The sequence below is a fragment of the Podarcis erhardii genome (assembly GCF_964252035.2).
Source record: "Podarcis erhardii genome assembly, chromosome: 3".
In the NCBI taxonomy this organism is placed as follows: domain Eukaryota; kingdom Metazoa; phylum Chordata; class Lepidosauria; order Squamata; family Lacertidae; genus Podarcis; species Podarcis erhardii.
The window spans coordinates 30947412-30967164 of NC_138507.1; the positions used below are offsets into that span (position 1 = coordinate 30947412).

Consider the following 19753-nt stretch of genomic DNA (forward strand, 5'->3'; position numbering starts at 1 on the left):
AAGTTTTGCAAGTCTGAAAAAGGAATATCTAACTGCATATCTAAAGCTCTCCAAGCTTTCAGCTGTGCTGTTAATTGATGCTTCTGACTGATGCAGATTCTTTTTCACAACTACAGTATAACCATTTATAGCTCTGTCATGCTTCCATTTCATTAGGGATGGGTGAATCTGTCAATTTCACTTTCTCTCAGCTTCTAATGTTTCCAGCCTCAAATTCAGTTTGCCACATTCCAGCACCAATTTGAATTTTTTAAAATATATAAATGTCATCACATAAATGTATCGGTCTCTTTGTGTGCATTTCTCCTAATGCAAACATTTTTGTATGCTGTCTTGCATAATGCACACATTTCCCCTGAAGGAATTTCCCACATTACAATACTTTTTTGGGGATGCTATTTTCACCAATGCATGCATTTTTAGGCACACTTTCCCTAATATACACTTTTTTTCTGGTTGGAGAGCTGCATTGAAAAATTCAGAGAGGTGCAAATTGCAAAGGACAATTGTGTTTTGAATCGCAAATGGATTTAGGCAGTGTAAATTGGGTAACTTGATGTTAAAAGCATAGCAAACCACACTTCTCTCCATCCCTATTTTTTGTTCCCTATTTGTAAGCAATGGTCAAAGTCACAAATTGTTTCTAATGCCAGTGCTAAGTACTCTCAAGAGCCAAGTTCTATGTGATCATAGTGTGTGTGTGTATCTATAATCTCCTCCAGAGGTCACCATGCATATCCATTCCCCCAAACCCTCGTAGGATAACTTTAATGCTTAAACCTTTCAATGTTATTTGTTTATAAACAGTTGGTAAGGCTTGATGGCAAATTATCTCTGTAGCCCCACTGCACACCACAGATTACAGATCTGTGCAATCCTATATATGTCTACTCAGATGGGAGCCCCATTGAGTTAACTGAGACATAATCTCAGGTAGAGTCATATAGAATCAAAGGTTTGTAAAGTTGGAAGGAACCACGAGGGTCATCTAGTCCCACTGCAATGCAGGATCTTTGGCCTAACATATACACAATCAGCCTATATGTTATCTACTATTCAATCAGTAAATGTAAACACACACTAAAACCAATAGGTAGGAACCCACAGCAAGCTCTCCCCATATTCAGCAGTGCTGTTACCATTTGCAAAAGGTACGAAGAGAAACTGGACACTTTATCTTCCTGCCCTTGACTTGAAATTGTACAAAGGGAGACTGACTGCCGTCCTCCCATGTTGAGCAGATTTTTACATTTTGCATTATTCATTCGAAAAAGTTGCACTCTTATCTATTTTGGCCAGAATAAGCAATCATCTTCTGCCAGCTGGGACTGTGCTGTGTTTATTTTTAAAAAAACAACTGGGACCAGACCAGCTGCTCCCTCGCATTCTTGTTCCATATCTACATGGACAAACATCTTTCTCCTTTGCTCCAATTTTATCCTCACAGCATCTGTATCAGGTAGGTATGGCTGAGAGATGGTGGCTAGTCAGAACTGCTTTCCAATAAACTTCATGGCAGAGTTAAGAATATGAACCTGAGTATCCCTGGTTCTAGCTGAACACTCTAAACAAGCCCTTTCCCCTATTGTGTCTTTCCCTTGGGGGCGGTTGAAACTTATAGTTCTAGTTCACAATTGCCTTCCGACACAAATAGTTGGAGTGCCACGAATCCTTGCATAGGATGGTCACGACTCTCTTCCTTTATGGACTGAAGAAATATGTGATATAAAACGGTGTGTTATCTAGGCTGAAGCCCCGAAATAACTTCTTCTGCAGCAGGTTGAGGGAAATATGGATTCTTTTCTTCAAGAGATGCTGATCATAGAGGCTGCTAGGATATTTTCCTTGCTTGAAATGGAAATCAGAAGCTTAACACTATGGGAGCACCTGTCCCAGCAATGACCCCAAAGTTGTGGCACTCAGTGCTGCATAACATTGGGCAGACCCCATCCCTTTCAACGGACTTGGGAGTCTCTATGGTCTTCAGTGGCTAATGCAAAATACTGTTGCCTATTGGGGTTTTGCTCGGTTTACTGATGGTTTTTCTTTTGGCCTTTTTGTTTTTGTTTTGGCATTGCTGCTGAGTAGATGGTTTTATATTGTGTTTTATGGATTATATTTTAATCCAGTTTGTAAGGAATACTACTTCCAGAGGGCCATAGGCTCCCCATGCCTAGTCTAAAAGGATATTTCCATTCTGCCACCTGAGTGGCTCAGACAAGTCTCAGGTGCAAAATGATGCACAGAGGACCACTAGCCATAAGGGCTAGGTTCTCCCTCCCTGGTCAAATTATTATTTATCTATTTATTTATCTATTTATTTATACCCCGCCCATCTGGCTGGGTTTCCCCAGCCACTCTGGGCGGCTTCCAACAAAGATTAAAAATACATTAAAACATCAGTCATTAAAAACTTCCCTAAACAGGGATGCCTTCAGATGTCTTCTAAATGTCAGATAATTGTTTATCTCTTTGACATCTGATGGGAGGGCATTCCACAGGGCGGGTGCCACTACCGAGAAGGCCCTCTGTCTGGTTCCCTGTAACTTGGCTTCTTGCAGTGAGGGAACTGCCAGAAGGCCCTCAGCGCTGGATCTCAGTTATTCAGTTATTATGCCTCTGAATACCAGTTGCTGGGAATCACAGATGCTGTTGCACTTATCTCCAGCTAGCAGGGTGCTGGACTTGGTGGGGCATTGGCAGTGGTGAGTGGTGAATTTTTCGTAGGGAAACAGGGCCAGAGGCACCAGCTTGCAAGGGCAACTGTAGGGAGGGGAGGAAAGGGTGATGTCGTGACATTGTGACATTGCATGCATGAGCGTCATGCTTCCCTTCCTAAGCTGGTCAGAAGCTTCCCAGGCTTGGGAAGGTAGTGCCAGACCTCTGAGAGAATGCTGGAGACTTCCTGCCTCCTTCCCAAAGCCAGTTGGGCTTTGGGAAGATGGCAGAAGGGCTCTTGGACCCCGTTGAAGCATCACACCTCCCTCCCTAAGCCAGGCAGAAGCTCCTCCCTAAGCCAGGCAGAAGCTGCCCAGGCTTAGGGAAGGAGGCGCCAGGCTTTAATACTTTAATACTCAAGATCACCACAGCCAATCACAAACAAACAACCACACCCTAGGCCAACCCCAACCTCTCTCACCACCAAAGGAACACAAGTGAACAACACAAGCAACGCTGACACTAAACTCTACATACATTAAGCATAATAGAAACATCACCACCCGACCCCACCCCCACCCATCCCTCCCTCCATCCGCTTTTTTTCCTTTCTTTTCTTCTCCCCCTAATGTCTCAACAAATGAAACGGATTTGTAAAAATGTTACATGGAAAAAATACGAGGCATTACACTTACTTCTGTAAAACAAGAAAATCCTTAATAAAAGAAAAAAGAAAAAAAAATACTTTAATACTCTAATTGTCCCAGAACATTTAAGGGAACTAGCCTAGTCCCCTAGTCCACTAACCTCACCTCACTGGCCATTGGTTTAAACCAGCAGGCTCGTTTTATGTTCTTATGTGGGGAAAAGGTTCATACCAACAAGTGTTGGGGGCAGGGGGCGGGAAACAGTTTGAAGAAAAATATAATATGCATATGCTGTGACAATTTGTCACTCAACTTCAGCCTAGTGAGGGAAAACATGCGTCAGGGTGATGACTCAGACTATTTCCTATCCCTGTCATTTTCACATGTGTTTATTCATATGCTTCTTTCTTCATCTATCCAAATTAATCTGCATTTTTTTAAAAAAACTTCACAAACATGCACATTCAGATATGTCATTTTGCATTTTGAGCATATCTTATCTCAATATACACATTTCTGAATGCACTGTGTCCCAAAAGAAGCATTTATAACTAAATGTTACCTCAGAGTTTACATCTATAAACACATTTTCTGTACTTTCCTTTTTTAAAAAATGAGCATTGCAAAATCCAGAGGAGAATAAAATGGGCAAGATAACAACATTCTAATCTGCCCACGAGTTTGGGAGCTGTGGATAAAGTATTCTTGTACTTAATTGACAAAATGATCTTACTTAGTTATTTACTAAAAACATTTTATCCCCTGCTGTTTTATCACATTGGCTAAAAAGGATTCAAGTAAGTGGAGGAAGGGAAGAATTTGTTATTCACAGCGGGGAGAGCTGCCATGACTGGTAAAACCCTCCAGCTGAAAAAGAAGCCAAGGAAAACTACCAAGGTAAGGAACTTTCCACATGGGAAGACTAAATATCTATCATCTATCTATCTATTTATCATCTATCTATCTATCTATCTATCTATCTATCTATCTATCTATCTATCTTCTATCTATCTATCTATCTATCTATCTATCTATCTATCTATCTATTTATCATCTCTCTCTCTCTCTCTCTATCATCTATCTATCTATCATCTATCATCTATCTATCATCATCACTTTTCCACTTAGAAACTAGTTACAGCCAGGTGAGCCACTGTCCACACTTTTCTAAACAAAAGTTCCAATTGGGAAGATCTGCAACTGCATCTCAGAAGCAAGATTCATACAACCAGAGGAAGAGACAAGTGGATGATTGGGCCACCTTTGGTTTTGTTCTTCTCTTCACTGTGCTCTGACACATTGAACCAAATTTTCATTTCTCATCCTACATCTGCATTGTTATGTTCTCTGCCAAACTCACACATTTCTCTTTATGTTAGTTCTCATGGCATGAAGGATCAAAGACCATCAAATGCCAGGTCTCCCACTGAAAGCAGTAAGACACAGGCGCACCTCTTCAACTGCAGAAATGTTTTTTTGCTCAATTTCATCTGTCTCTGAAAGCATTCAGCAGGGGGGATAGCTAAACAGCAGTTCTTTACAGTTGAAATGATTCACAAACTAGAGCAAATTGAATGTTTGCCTCTGGCAGATAACCTCTCTTTGCTTACTGTTCCCAGATTTTATGTGCAGAAGAAAGTGAGGGGAAAAGAAAATATTGAAATCTTAACTGTAGCTATCAGAACATTTCCCTACTTTTTATTTTTTTTGCACATCAGACTCCATTTATTTTGCAGGGAAATTTATATTATACTTTATATACTGTTTGCACAGAGGGTGGTTTTTGTTTTCTTGTTGCTTGGTATACTTGCAGTTTTTGGTCTTTCGTTATTACAGCACCTGCAAAATTGAGTTTCTGCTATGGTATAAGCCACAAAAATAAAGTAGAGCAAAGCTTTACATACATATTCCATGGAGCTGGTCTTTTTTAATTTTTATTTTGCATAATACCTAGGAACATTAAGTTTGTGATATCACAACAGCAGGAATAAGCTCTACTGAGGCTGAATTCTATCTGCCTAAGTCCCTGCAGTTCCCCAGGATGCCTTGCTGGGTAGTTGAGGACATAAGGCAAGTCTCCCTAGGATAGTGAGTGTCATTGCTGCCAGAAGTGGCCCAAGAGGATACCGTATTTTTCGCTCTATAAGACGCACCAGACCACAAGACGCACTTAGTTTTTAGAGGAGGAAACAAGGAAAAAAATATTCTGAATCTCAGAAGCCAGAACAGTAAGAGGGATCGCTGCCCAGTGGAAGCAGCAATCCCTCTTGCTGTTCTGGCTTCTGGGATAGCTGCGCAGCCTGCATTCACTCCATAAGACGCACACACATTTCCCTTTACTTTTTAGGAGGGAAAAAGTGAGTATTATAGAGCAAAAAATACGGTAATTGCATCTTTGGGTTATAACTGGGGGATGGGGTGGGGTCATCACTTTTGTGTCATTTTGTTGTTGTTTTTCTTGGGTAGGGCGCTGTCATATTTTTCTCGAGGCTACATCCAGAGTGAGACTTCCAGAAGGCAGCCTGGAGCAGTAGTTTCATGCAGGGCTGGATTTTAGGACTCGAAGGTATTAATCCGTTTTGCATTACTTTCTATGGGAAAGCGTGCCTTGGTTTTGGAACGCTTTGGTTTTGCAACAGACTTCTGGAACAGATTATGTTAGAGAACCAAGGTACAGTACCACTGTATATAGAAATGAGCAAACCTGTGATATTTTAGGGAGCAGGTTACATCACAGGAGGTTTTATTTTATTTGTATTTTATCTTATATTTTGGAAATGTACATCCAGGTTTTTTTTCTTTAATTTTGTTGGGGGGCCCCCAAGAGAGTGGGGCCCTAAGTTATAGCTTGTTTAGTGTATACGTAAATCCGGCACTGGCTTCATGCCCTGGAGTGTGAAATCCAGCATGAAACTGTGCCCTTCCTGGGTGGGAGACACTGGAGAATGGCAAGGTTTAATGTTTTTTTAAAAAGAATCTGGGATAAGAGTTGGGGTGTGAGCCATGTCCAATATTTTTCTTTGTATATCCTCTCCATCAGTGTTGGGGAAGATTCACCCACCAAGGGTCGTGGTGGGCGGCCGGGTCCCCCCCTGCACAGGCAGGCAGGTGATGTAGCCCTGGTTACTGGCTTGGGGGTGGGGGGACATTCTGGTGGCATAAGTAGCTTGTCCACCCCAGGTGTCAGCAACCCATGCTGCACCACTGCTCTTAGTTGATATCCCCTGACGTTGACCTTGTTGTAGCTTCCAAGAGATGGGCCAGGGATACTGTGTGTCTAGCCAAGGTCAAGTGAGGGATGGGAGTGAGCCTGCCATCCCTGAGATGGTAGGATGGGGGGGGGGGAGAGAAACAGAGGTGAGCAAAGTTATACAGGGGAGAGAAGGAGGGCTGGTTATATCATAGACCTTGCCCCCTCTGCTTCACAAACAGAGAAACAAAATGGGAAAGAGGGAGCGAACAGAGGGGAGAAAGAAGGAGAAGGCAAGACACATAGAAGAAACTGTTGCCCCCCCCACCCCCACCCCACAGCTAGCGCCACTCCAAATATATTTGACTTCAGCCCTGTCACCCCCCAGTCCCTGAGAGAGCACCCCCCAAAAAAGAATGCTGATTTTGACATAATGAAGGTTTCCTATCCCTGGAACACACTGACTTCAAGACAAGTCCATATCAAACCACACCCTTCTTCAGTAACATAAAAAAATCACCCCAAATAAACAAATAAACAAAAACCCATACAGTGAAGTCCAAAGATTATGGGCCGATTTAAATCCAGACACCAGCAAAAAATAAAAATAAAAATTCATTCAAAGAGCTGCTGCTTTGACCATTGCCATGGATGTGTTTGTATGAATCTGTGTGCACATTCTGGAATTTGGAGGTGTGGTAGAATTTCAGGTCAGGGTACAACAGAGGTATCAGAAGACCCCTCTAAAAAGCAGCTTGTACATATGCTGTTTACTCTAAGGTAGGCCCCACTGTTATGTATGTCATGGCAAAAGGATGCTTAGGACTGCAGCCCCCTTGAGACTTTTAGGCTTCAATTCTTCAGACACTTACCTAGGAGCGAGCCCTGTTAAATTACTTCTGAGTAGACATGCATACAGCTGTTTGGATAATTTATTCCCCGCCCACCTTTTCCCCAGTAACCCTCATATCCATTGTGCTTTCCTGTTTTAACGGGCACTGTGCTGTGTTTAATTATAGGCTATGTGAGGCTTGGTTCATATCTCCTCTCGCCCCCTGCTGCGCTTGCCTCCCTTGTCCCAGATATCTCCACACACATGTTGTTTACACTCGCTGATTATGCAGCAGTCACATAGTAGCAATTGATTAGGAGTCAATCAATATCACAGCAATTGGCAGGGACCTACAGAGTGCTAGAGCATTGATTCACCTGCCACTAGAATTCACACAGCTGGCTTCCTTTTAGCCTGCTCTTTCCAATGAAGCAAGGCAGAGAGAAAATGGAAACTATTTATTTGTCTGTTTTTTTCCTCGTTCTTTCTTTTCTTAAAAAAACAGCTTCCTCAGGAGAAGTCATTGAAAATTTGTGTGTTAGGGGCTGCAGTGGTCAAAGTATGCAGCATTATGACTGCTACAGGTCAGCAATCAAATCGTGTATTTAAAGCATCACATTTAGGTTCTGGTTAGGGTGCAAATAGCTTCTCAAAATCCTAGTTATGGACAGAGAAACTGAAGGGGTATTTTCAATGAATTTCTCCAGGGAAGAGGATAAATTCTCCAACATTTTCTCAGGGATCTGACTTCCATTTAGCAGTGGCAATAGCACAGCTTTTTCCCTTTTCCCTAAGGTGCTGCTCTATTTTGTTTACCTTGCCACCATTTTGCATCCTCCACAATAAGGTAAAGGTAAAAGACTCCTGGATGGTTACATCCAGTCAAAGGCAACTATGGGGTGTGGCGCTCATTTTGCTTCAGGCCAGGGGAGCCTGCGTTTTCCACAGACAGCTTTCTGGGTCATGTGGCCAGCATGACTAAACCGCTTCTGGCACAACGGAACACCGTGACAAGTGCCAGAGCGCACAGAAACGCTGTTTACCTTCCTGCCACAGCGGTACCTATTTATCTACTTGCACTGGTGTGCTTTCGAATTGCTGGGGTGGCAGAAGCTGGGACAGGGGAATGGGAGCTCACCACCATCGAGCGGATTCGAACTATCAACCTTTTGATTGGCAAGCCCAAGAGGCTCAGTGGTTTAGACCACAGCGCCACCTGATCCCTACATCCTCCCCATTACTCTGGGCCTGGCATCATTGTGGACCATGGTGGGTGGGTGGAGGACAAAGCACCACACACAAACACGATAGCAAATATATGAAGTATTTCTATTGATGGGATTGAGGGGGAAGGGAAATGTGTTTTCTCAGAAAAATTGCCTCCTGCTCAGCACCAATAAGATCTGTCCCTGTCTTCCCGTCCCCAGTACTTTGTCATATAGTTAAACTGTGGAAATGGCTCCCACCAGCTTGGATGGCTTTAAAGGAGTTTGAGTCCAAATCATGAAAGACATCAATGGCTACTGGCCATGATGACTATGCTCTTCGTCTACCGCTGAATACCAGTTCCTGGAAATTGCAAGTGGGCAGAATAATATTGTACTCCAGTCCTGCTTGCAGGCTTCATATAGACATCTGGTTGGCTGGAGCAGAATGATGAACTAGAGCAGGCATAGGCAAACTCGGCCCTCCAGATTTTTGGGACTACAACTCCCATCATCCCTAACTAACGGAACCAGTGGTCAGGGATGATGGGAGTTGTAGTCCCAAAACATTAGGAGGGCCGAGTTTGCCAATGCCTGTAACTAGAGGAGCCATTGGCCTGATTTAGCAAGCTCTTCTTAGGTCCTTATGTGTTTCTATAGCCATCAAAGCATGCACTTTGTACCGATGAGCACACTTGCTGCTGATTTTCTCACTTTTTATTTTTTATGCTGCTGCTGTTACAAACATCTGCATTTCATTATGTAATTTGTTATTACAATACTATTTCAATAATTGTTTTTATTTTTATGTTGTACAGATAATTGGATTATGTAGCGATTTTTGTGTTGCATGCTGTAAATTCCACGAAGAGCTCAAAAGTTCATGACTTTCCTCTTTTATGTCTCAGACAAATCCAAACAATTCTTTCTTACCCCCTCTTTCAGCACACACAAACAACTATCCTGTTTTCTTAATTTATTTACCATGCTCAGCTCGGCGATTGTCTGCATTCCTCATTCTAAGCCTCTCTATCTCTCTCTCTCTTGCCTTCCATTTAACTCCCTACAATTATCTTTTTGTTTTAATTGCTCTGTCCAAAACTGAATGTGGGTTTCTCAATAAGGTCAAACTATTGTCAGGATTAATGGAATAATTACCTCATTTGTTTTACACAGGAGGCAGCTGCTAGGACAGCTCAATAAAACATTAGTCAGTTTTGCAACCGCTTCACATTGTCAATTCATATTTACTTGATCATCCATTACAACTCCCAGATCTTCCCTCAGGTACCTTGCCTAGTGACTGTTCCTCCATTCTCCATTTGATTATCCTTTCCAATTTAGGTCTGCCATTAGTGAACTTTTCATTGATTTTCTTTTTTGAGGGGGCAGACACCTCCACTGCTGCAAGGCTACACTTAATTCTGCCATGCCCCAACCTAGTTTATACTCAGTTTATTTAAAGAGCTGTGCCAAAAATGTGAAAACAACAACAACAAATAAACAAACGTTTTGTAGCACACTGTTTTGGGAGCTGGTAATTCACACTGGAATGCAAACTGAATCGGATCTTTCCCACATCCCTATATGTTAATAGGTATCTGCGTCCCAGTCAATTTGAGGTTTTGCAGGCATGCAACAGCACCTTGAATCTGGCCCAGAACTGAATAGGTAGCCATTAACACTCTTAGAAAAAGGAGGTGTCGTATGAGCAAAGCAAGCCATGACAGTTAAAATTCTGGCAGTTTTGTTCCATATTAACTGAAGCATTCAGACCACCTATAAAGTGCAGTCCTAGTCAGGGCTGGTTCAGCTGTGGGTCAGCACAGGGACTCAGAGACGAGCAGTAAAGTTGATTATTTATTCAAAGAGACAAACTACAAACAGAGAACTCCATGGGCAGGACTAGCCTGAAGAAGCAGTTGCCAGGACCGAGGATCTGAGCTCAGGACCTAAGGCTCCTCCACAGCAAACTCCTTTCCAACAAACTCCTTCAAAGAGGGTCTCTCTGTGCCTTTTGCTCTGCTACATGCATAGGCGCGGCTCCATGGGGCCTGAGGGGGCCCGAGCCCCCTCAAAAATTCATTTGGGGGGGCTCTGCCCCCCCAATAATTTAAGAAAATTATTAGTTATATTATGCTTTGTAAAATCACAAAATTATGTTGGTATTTTTTATTTTCCTTGTTTGACGATAGTTACCTTTTAAAATACATTCAGTAATGAGTTAAAACAAAGCCACTCCCGATCTAGAGAGGGGGTGGGGTTGTGGGCTCTCGACCCATCAACAATCTCGCAGGGCTGGTGTCAGCCCCGCAAGAAGCGGGGATTCATTAATATTCACCACCCACGGCAGCAGCCAATCGGCTGCCGCAAAGGGCGGGCCCTCACAGGTTCACTTAAGGTCGGGGCAGCCCGGGGCTCGCCCCTTTCGTTCCCCCAGCAGCAGCGGTTTGGAGGTCTTGGGCCCCCCCAATATTTTTTATAAGTCGACGCCCCTGGCTACATGTAACACCCTCCTCCTTCTTGGGGGCAGAGTAGGAGGGGAGAGGAAAACAGTGGAACTGGCAGGTTTCTGTGGATCTGTCATAGCCTTAGTTCTTCCTCCTCAGCCGCTTCTTTCTCACTCAGACCTGTTGCTTGCTTGGCCTCCAACCCATCTGCCCCTCTTTCTTCATCTGAGCTGTCTTCTGTATCCTACCACCAATCTCCTGGCTCGGAACCTTCCTCCTCTGATGCTTCTTTGGTGGTTCCCTGGCTGTAGCCTCCTGCCATTTCTCCTCATCTAGGCAGTCCCTGACTGTCCCATATATAACACATTGCAGGAACATAGATCACTGCCGCGGCCAAACTATCTTTGTTGAGAAGTGACCGCAGCTGGAGAACTAGCTGTAGCTGGTAAAAGGCACTTACTTTCACAAATGCTGGGTAGTCTCTTCTAGTGACTGGTTATAGGAGTACCCCCAGGCTGTGATTTGTGGAGAGTGTAGACCCCTCCCCCTCAAGCAGGTTCAGCACCATCTCCCTCTACATAAGGGCCAACTACCCATAGCACTTCCATCTTGGCAGCATTCAGATTCCTTGTATTGGACCTTCCCCAGTCCATTACCAATTCCAGGCACTCTCATAGCATCACCTGATTTAGAAGACCAGGAGAAATAGAGCCAAGCATCCTCAGCATACTGATGGCACTTAACTCAAAAACTCTGGATGATGCCTTACAGCAGTTTCATATAGTTTTAAAAGCAAAGTGGAAATTTTAAGACAGGCCTTAAAGTGGACATAGTAGTTTTTGTGTGGGGTTTTTTTTTTTTTTTGCTCTTTAGAAACTTTACATACTTTCCAATTAAAGACCAATTTTTTATTATTATTCATGCTACTTAAGCAAATGTCTGTGATTAAATATAGTTAGACACTGTGAAGTGACTTTTAATTTTCCTGCCATCTGACCTCTCATTTTCCCCCCTTTTGCCCTGAAGCACAGAGCATCCATTTGCTGTTTTCATTTCAAGCAGAGACTGAAGGAAGGTACTTATTTAATGCTGAAGCTTTCTTTAACACTTCCTTTCTCTTCCTTTCTCCTTCCCAACCAGGAAGCATCTCCCCCTTCAACCTTTTCATCCACTGATAATAGCTTCTCATTTGGTGTCTTTTCTTCTTTTCTACTTCCTTCGTATCTCAAGCATCCTTTTATCCTAATCATCTGTAATTTTCACTATTATTTCTATTGTGATAAATGTCTTTGAATAAAACCATTTTTATTATCAAATAACTTTTTTTAAAAAAATATGCTGTTGAATAATGAAATCCCAGATTGGCATACTTCTATCCAAGTGGCTCTGTAAAAGCAAAAGTATAGCAATTAACAGTGAAATCCTAAACATGCCTACTCAGAAGTAAGTCACATTGTGAAAGGCTATAGGATTGCAGACTAGACAATTGAATTGTGGCTTGCTACTGAATATTCATTTTTTCCTTTAAAGAAGGCTTTGAAAGAGTGTGATCCGATAATTTTATGAAATACTAATTGTAGAAATGGTTTTATAGTTTTATAGGTTTTTTTTTAAAATTTTAATATTGTACACAGCTTGGTAGCTTATGGCTATGAAGAGGTAAATAAATCGGAAGATCAAACACCACCAATAGTAATAATAGAGTAAGTATACCCCCAGTATATTTACTTGGAAGTAAGTACCAATGTCTTAGATAATATTACATTGCAGTCTCCACGCAGACAATAGTCTGCTACAAACCAAATCCGGATGCAAAATCTTTGCAAATCATACAGCAGCTCGTGCTCTGCTGGAATTCAGTCTTCTTGAGCCAATGCCGTGTCTTGGCACACATTACACTGTGTAAAGTATCCGATGGGGGGGGGGGAGGAATTAACCTTGATGAGTTGCTGTTTACAGAATGAGGAATCTTCTCTGTAAAGGTTCCAGTATCGCTCATGTTCAAACCCTTATTATTAATACACACCAAAGAGCTTCTGGATGGTTTCTAGCAGTAGTTGCTGCCAACAATCAGTCCTGGATAGACAGTAATAAAGACGGATTACTTTGGAGTACATGACTGCATGGGGCCGGCGTCTCCCGGTTTCCATAATGGATTGCTCTGCTATTTACAAATGAATATTCACTGCACAATAGCATCCTTTACATTGGCCGCAGGGAAATGTTTCGTGGTTTTATAGAGCAGGCATCTCCTGAGCTAATCGGCCTCGATGAATTTTGCAGGCCCGCAAGACCACCAGATGACTCTTGTTCATTCGTAACACTTTTTGCACATCAGAAGAAGAAGTGTGTCTCCCGCCATTCTCTCTCTTATCCAAGGCGGTTTATGAAAAGATAGTAATGGGTGAGCTCTGCCCAAACTCAAATTGGATTGTTCTGGGGATAAGCAAAGCAATTCCTCTCAAATTTGGGTTACCTGGGAATTGGAAGGTGAGTTGCGGGAGGAGCAGACCACTTCCACTTTTGCAATGGAACTCCCCTCCTTTTCTCCCCAATGGACCCCCCAAATATTCCTTTGATGCTTTGGGGAACACCAAAGAGCAAATTTGGTGGGAGTGCAGGGGCAAGTTCCATTGCACAAGCAGTTGTCATACAAGGAGGAGAGAGACTTCCTCAGCTGCTTCCTTAGCATAACACAGAGGAAGATCATAAAGAGAGGTTCTGTATGGTCTCTTGACAGCAGCATTTGGATGGGCACAAAAACTGTTAATAGGGACATCCTTGCTGGTTTTGGTTCTGCTCAAAGTGCTTCAATAGCCCATACACTGGAAGACAATGGTTGGGACTAACTGCAGGAAGGTCATAGATGGGAGATACAGCAACAGCAGCAATGATGAAGAAAGGACCTTAACTTGTATAATATATTTCGCTGTAGATAAATTACTCGCCTGTGCCTTTATTTAAGGCTTCTGGGTCATTCTGGCATTGCTTTGCATACCCCATAGAACCCGAGTTCTATTACACGCATAGTTTTGTTTCCCAGTGGTCCCATCAGGGTTTGGCCTCGCTGTTAGGCAGAGTAAGGTGGGTTCCTCAGGTATCCAAAGTGGGAACGTGGAGGGGGGAGCAGTGGCAGCCCCCCCCACTCGATGGTTCTTTTTGAGTCCCACAGTGGTTTTCCTCTGCTGGATGAGGGAGAATATATAGTGTTTTTGGATGCCAATTTAAAACTATTCATAAAGGTTTTTTTGCCAGGCCTTTTAGATTTTAGCTGGTTGAGTGGATTTTTAAAATAATAGCATTTCCGGAGCATCCTAAATTGTATCGGCAGGCTCCATGAGTACAAGAAGCACCCCACTTCAAACAGTCACCCAGGCTCCATCTTGTGGAGGGTCCTAAAGATCAGGAAAAGTGAAAAGTGTTGTATTGGAAAGAGCTAGGCTTGCCAGTGTACCTCTGCTTTGCCTCATAACCTCTCACTGGAGGGGGAGACCATTTTTGCAAAGACAGGTAAAACAACTTCTCAGTTAATTTAATTAACAGAGAGGGTGAAAACTAGCTCCTGATTGAAATGTCCCTGCATCACTCTTAGATAGGCCTAAATAATTGTTTACAAATACAAAAATGTCTAGCCCTACAGATTTCTTCTGTATTGGCTTTTAATTTCAGGCTTGATAAACCTGCTAATGGATGCATGTGTGATAGCCCTGCTTGTTAGTCACTTGATATTTCAAAAATGAAGGTACAATGCACTTTAAACAAAATGATATTATGTGGGAGGCAGATCAAAAACTGGAGAGTATAAAAGGGAAGATCCAACAGAGTGTGCGATGCCTCCCCTCTCCCTTTATGTAGAAGAAACCAGATTCTATCCCCCTTCGCTGTCATTCCACAAGCAGCCACTCCCCTGCCCAAGTTCAGCAACTTTCTTTGAGTGCCAGAAAGATGCTCATGCCTTGCAAATTAATAATCTTTCTTCCTCTCTCTCACAAACAAGCGCTGTGCCATTAGCAGCACACCTGCTTCCGAAATTGGCCATTACAACGCAACACTTTTCAGCAAGGAGTCCCAAGCACCTTATTGATTTCAAAAGAGAGGCATGTTTGATCAATCCAAAACTTCATCACTCAACACCCTCCCACTTGCGCGCGCGCACACACACACACCACACACACCCCAACAACACTCTGAGAGAAATAATCTAAAAATGAGATTTTCAAATTAGTATTTCAAATACTCATTTCTTCATGATAATAAAGAAAGGTCTTTGGCAGTAACCCAGGTTATAAAGTGACGACTTGATGGAAATATGTTAGAACAAGCAAAAATATTTAGGGGGTCTGTTGATTTGAGCATATAGGAAAAGTGGACGTCTCCTGTGATACATAGAATGTTCAGAGAACATTCATGCTTAAGGGAGGAGCTGGATTGTGACCATTGACTCTGCCTCCATTCTCTATGCAACATATGCTAAGCCAAAGGTTTGAACATAGCCTATGTGTACATGCGCTAAATAATAATAATTTATTAATTATACCCCCGCCCATCTGGCTGGGTTTCCCCAGCCAGTCGGGGCGACTCTGAATGTATGATTGGAGATGGGAGGCTGTAGATTATGGTTACCAGACGTCCCCATTTCCCAGGGACGGTCCCCAGATTTCCAAATCCGCCCCCAGACAAAATCCATCCCCTGAATGTCCCCGGATTTCATTTAATGTCCCTGGATTTATATTTTAAGTGTTGTAGATTTATTAGTAGGGAATGAATGTTGTATGATTGGTTCAATGGCACAAGATACATCATATGGGGACTTCCGGCGAGGCAAAATGGCAGGCACTACAGCAGTGAGCAGATCCTGAAGCCAGCCAGAGCCAATTTTGCTACCTGGCTGGCTCCGGGCTGCTGAAACTTCTGCTTCCACCACCACTGCTGAGGGGGGGACCGGGGACGCCTGGTGCATCAGTTGGGGGAACTGCTGACACACACATCCCCCTGCAACCCAAATTAAGCCAGGAGCGAGAGTACCTGGTCACCCGGCTGACTGCCCAGCAGTACTACGGGGCAAGGAAAACCCTGGAGCCAACACAGGGAGAAGGGGAAGAGGAGAAGGAGAAGGAAGAGAGTGAAAGAGGAAAGAGGAAAAAAGAGGGGACCCTGACCTTGCCATGCCACTGCCGCCACTGAGGAGGAGAGGTAGGAGAACACCAGGAGGACAAGGACACGTGGCCGAGCCCAGGCCTACCCTGTAGCACCCTGCTTGTGGTTAACGCTTAGCTGGAATGAAATATTCAACGCAGCAATAGAGAAATTAAAATAGTAATTTATTTGTCAGACAAATAAATAAGAGGCTCAGTGGTACGTGGTTACCAAGCTCTGGCCTGGCCTCCTGCCATTCTGGCCAGCACTTATATTCCCTTAATCCAGCCCCCTTTGCTCCTCCTGTGGCTGCCTCTGTCCAATCAGCCTGGTTGAAATTCCTATTGGCTGTTTGCTAGAGCCAATCACAAAAGATACACCCACAAAAGATACACCCACTTCCTTGCCCTTATATGGGAGACAAAGAGCTATATATAAATGACAAATAAGTAATAATATATCTTACATGGAATCTTAATTACCAGCTCACCTCTTGCCCTTCTTGCCCTATTGCCTTCTAAAACAAATGGTTTAATCTTACATTTTATGTTCAACAGATGTCAAGGATCTTGAGTTTCACATAAACATTGAAAGATTTCCTTCATTTAATGTTTCTAAACAAAATGCCTGACAACTATATATCAAGACTGCTTAGATGGCGTCTTCTGTCTGGCAGCGGGGGGGCTGGTGGCTGACTTAATTTCAGGATAAATACAACTCTTACAACCATATGAAATAAGAATCTAGCATTCCTTAAATCCTTTGCATAATTACATTTAAGCCAATATATTTAAGCTAATATATTTCATACATTTATCATAGGTAGCCTCTTAAAAGAATAAAGCTTTTCAAAGTAAAAAGGAAGGAACTCAATAAAACACAGCTTTTAAAAGAAGCCTCTTCAAAAATGTTCTCTTTTTCTGTCAGCTAAATGTTTTTCCCTTTTGCTCCTGGCCTTTCAACCTTAGAAAGAAGATCTGGCTCATTTTACTGGGAGGCACATTAGTATTATCTTTCCCCATTCCTAATGGTGTTTTCTCAGCCTTGGGGCAGCATATGTAATTTCCCCTTTTTATGACTTTGAGAATTGTTTTTCTGCTATAAATCAATGGGGCCCTTCTTGTGTTAGGAGGAAAAACATCTTGCCAAGGTTCTTTTAGGCAGCTGGTCTTTTGCCTGGCATGAAACATTTGAAAATCCTTTTTTTAAGCTCATTTTTAAAATGCAAGCCTTGATTGAAATATATAGAAGCTTTGATAAACATGCAGGCTTATGATTAGATGCCTCATTCCCCCCTTTCAAGCTCAAGGACCTTCATCCCAAGTGTCCTTGATAGCTTGACCTTCATCATATTCCTGAGGTAAAGCTCTGTATAGGGCCATGATATGAGGTAGAGTTTCATTTGAAACCATCTTGCTAATTGTACTTCTAAAACATGAAATGATACATGGCATCATACATAAAACCAATACTACTACTGTCAAGAAAAACAAGCAAGACAATAGTATCCCTTTGAGTCCTGTGACATTAGGTAACCAATTGGTGAGCCATCCCATATCCCATCCTTCCCATGTTTGTACTGGGACATGTGCTATATTCTCCATCTTTGTGGCCAACACACGGATTGCCTCACCATTATCAGAAATGTTAAAGCAACAGGCATTCCCTGTCAAGTTCAAGACTCCACATAGGCCTCCCTGCCTGGCAAGTACATAATCCATTCCCATTTTCAGCTGCAAAATGGCGGCTCTACTTTCATCCAACTGTTGTGCAATAAGTCTCAAACTCTGGGCCGTTGCATTGGTTACAAGTTCCACTACTGCTTGCAATCGAATTATTCTGTTTAGATTATAAATAGGATCCCGTGCCCCTTGTATGAGCTCACCAGGATTCCAGGAGGCAGGATCATAATAGGCTATAATGCGCTCTGGCGGCCAATCATCAGTACCGCTCCAACTTTGGGTACTTCCTCCTGCTATATGAGAAATATCAGCATTCCTTCGTGTTCGCCTGGCCGAACTAGTGGGCATAATCCACATTGGTGGTAATACCCAACCCAAGAAACAAGTCCCACTCCATTTGGAAGGGAGTTTCTTGTATGCCCATTCTCCACATATCCACCACAACCATCGGGTCTGAGGTTTTTGGTACGGGGAATACAGAAGGCGAAATACCAAAAGGGGTAGAGAGTTCACAGTGCAGTATGTTAGATTGCCTTCTTCTGTCACAGTTATGTTCCACACCACTTTCCATGCATGAATAAAAGGAGGTGCACAGGGCAAGGCATTCCGAGTTCGATAGGTAGTACCGTGTGCCCAGGTATGACTATTCTTCTTATAATCCCAAGTATAGTGACAATGAGAAGAGCCTATCATGGGAGAATCAGCTGCATCTGATGATTTATGTACACAGAATTCCCCTTGTACAGGTATAACTCGTAATGGTTTAGTTGAGTTCCATCCGGGGAAATTCTGTATTTCAGTTTGGTGTGGCATTTCGCTTACCATACCAATGGCATCTAATGGTATTGGTAATAAGGGCATACCTCCCTCTGAATCATCTGGCCCAAGAGAGCAAACAAGGCAATTGGTCCTATTTGCAACATTAGCTACCATTTCAGCTAAACCTACCCACATATTGTGGTCATGGCTGAATCCATATTTAGCCAATTTGGTCAGATTCAAGGACCCTTCCCCTTCCCAAGGGATCAGGATTAATAATAAAATCATGTTGATGTCTAGTATATGCATTCCTTCCACAAAAGATTACCTTATTGTGATAGCAAATAATTATTAGCCCCAATATAATTCCCCCAGTGACAGAAATGGGGAACCACCAAGACCAAAACATATATCCCGAGGATCCCCAATGAGTAATATCTCTGATAATTGTTCCACAAGGGGGGGGCAGTCAATCAATTGTATTAGAGAATCTTTCCGTTCACAGTCGCTGGTTCAGACGCTCCTCAAGCTTCAGGCGTGCGCAGGTCAGCCAGCTTCCAGGTTGTGGCTGCAGCAGGCCGGTCGTCAAATGTTGCCCGTGACCTAGCCCGTTCCCGGTAGGGCTAGATACAGGGGTTTTTGGAGAGAGTTAGTTTTAAAGGATTAGAGGGGTCACCTTTGCACGTCCAACTGCCTTCAGACTTCTTCAAACGAGAGTGATGAATCCAGGGGGTCACCTCAGCTACCTTCACCGCTGTTGGAGTAGAGAGCAAGACGGTGTAAGGTCCACGCCACTTAGGTGCAAGTGGATCACGTTTCCACTCTTTCACCCATACGCTATCGCCAGCCTGGAACTGATGAATCGGCTCGGCAATGCTGCACGGCGTGCGCTCGAGGGCCCACCTGTTAAGAGAAACAAAAACACGGGAGAGAGATTGCACTTGTTCCTGTGTCACATGGTCTCCTATTTGTTTAAGGTCAGCTGGAATATCCTGAACAAAGGAGGGCGGTCTCCCATACAGGAGCTCAAAAGGTGACAACTTAAGTCTTTTTGTGGGTGCACACCGAACACGAAACAGTGTTATGGGTAACACATCTACCCATCCCAATCCCGTTTCCTGGGTTAATTTTGCCAATTGGGTTTTCAGAGTCCGATTCATTCTTTCAGTTTTCCCTGAACTCTGAGGCCTATAT

General features: G+C 43.1%; 2 long non-coding RNA genes across 2 annotated transcripts in view; one reads left to right on the forward strand and one right to left on the reverse strand.

Moving 5' to 3' along the window:
- Positions 1 to 19753, reverse strand: part of LOC309339484 — a 612964-nt gene that overhangs the window by 218504 nt on the left and 374707 nt on the right. The window lies entirely within an intron of this gene.
- Positions 1395 to 12691, forward strand: LOC309339480. Its single transcript, XR_014155396.1, has 3 exons — positions 1395 to 1459; positions 4096 to 4202; positions 12617 to 12691. It is a non-coding gene; the product is annotated as an uncharacterized lncRNA (long non-coding RNA).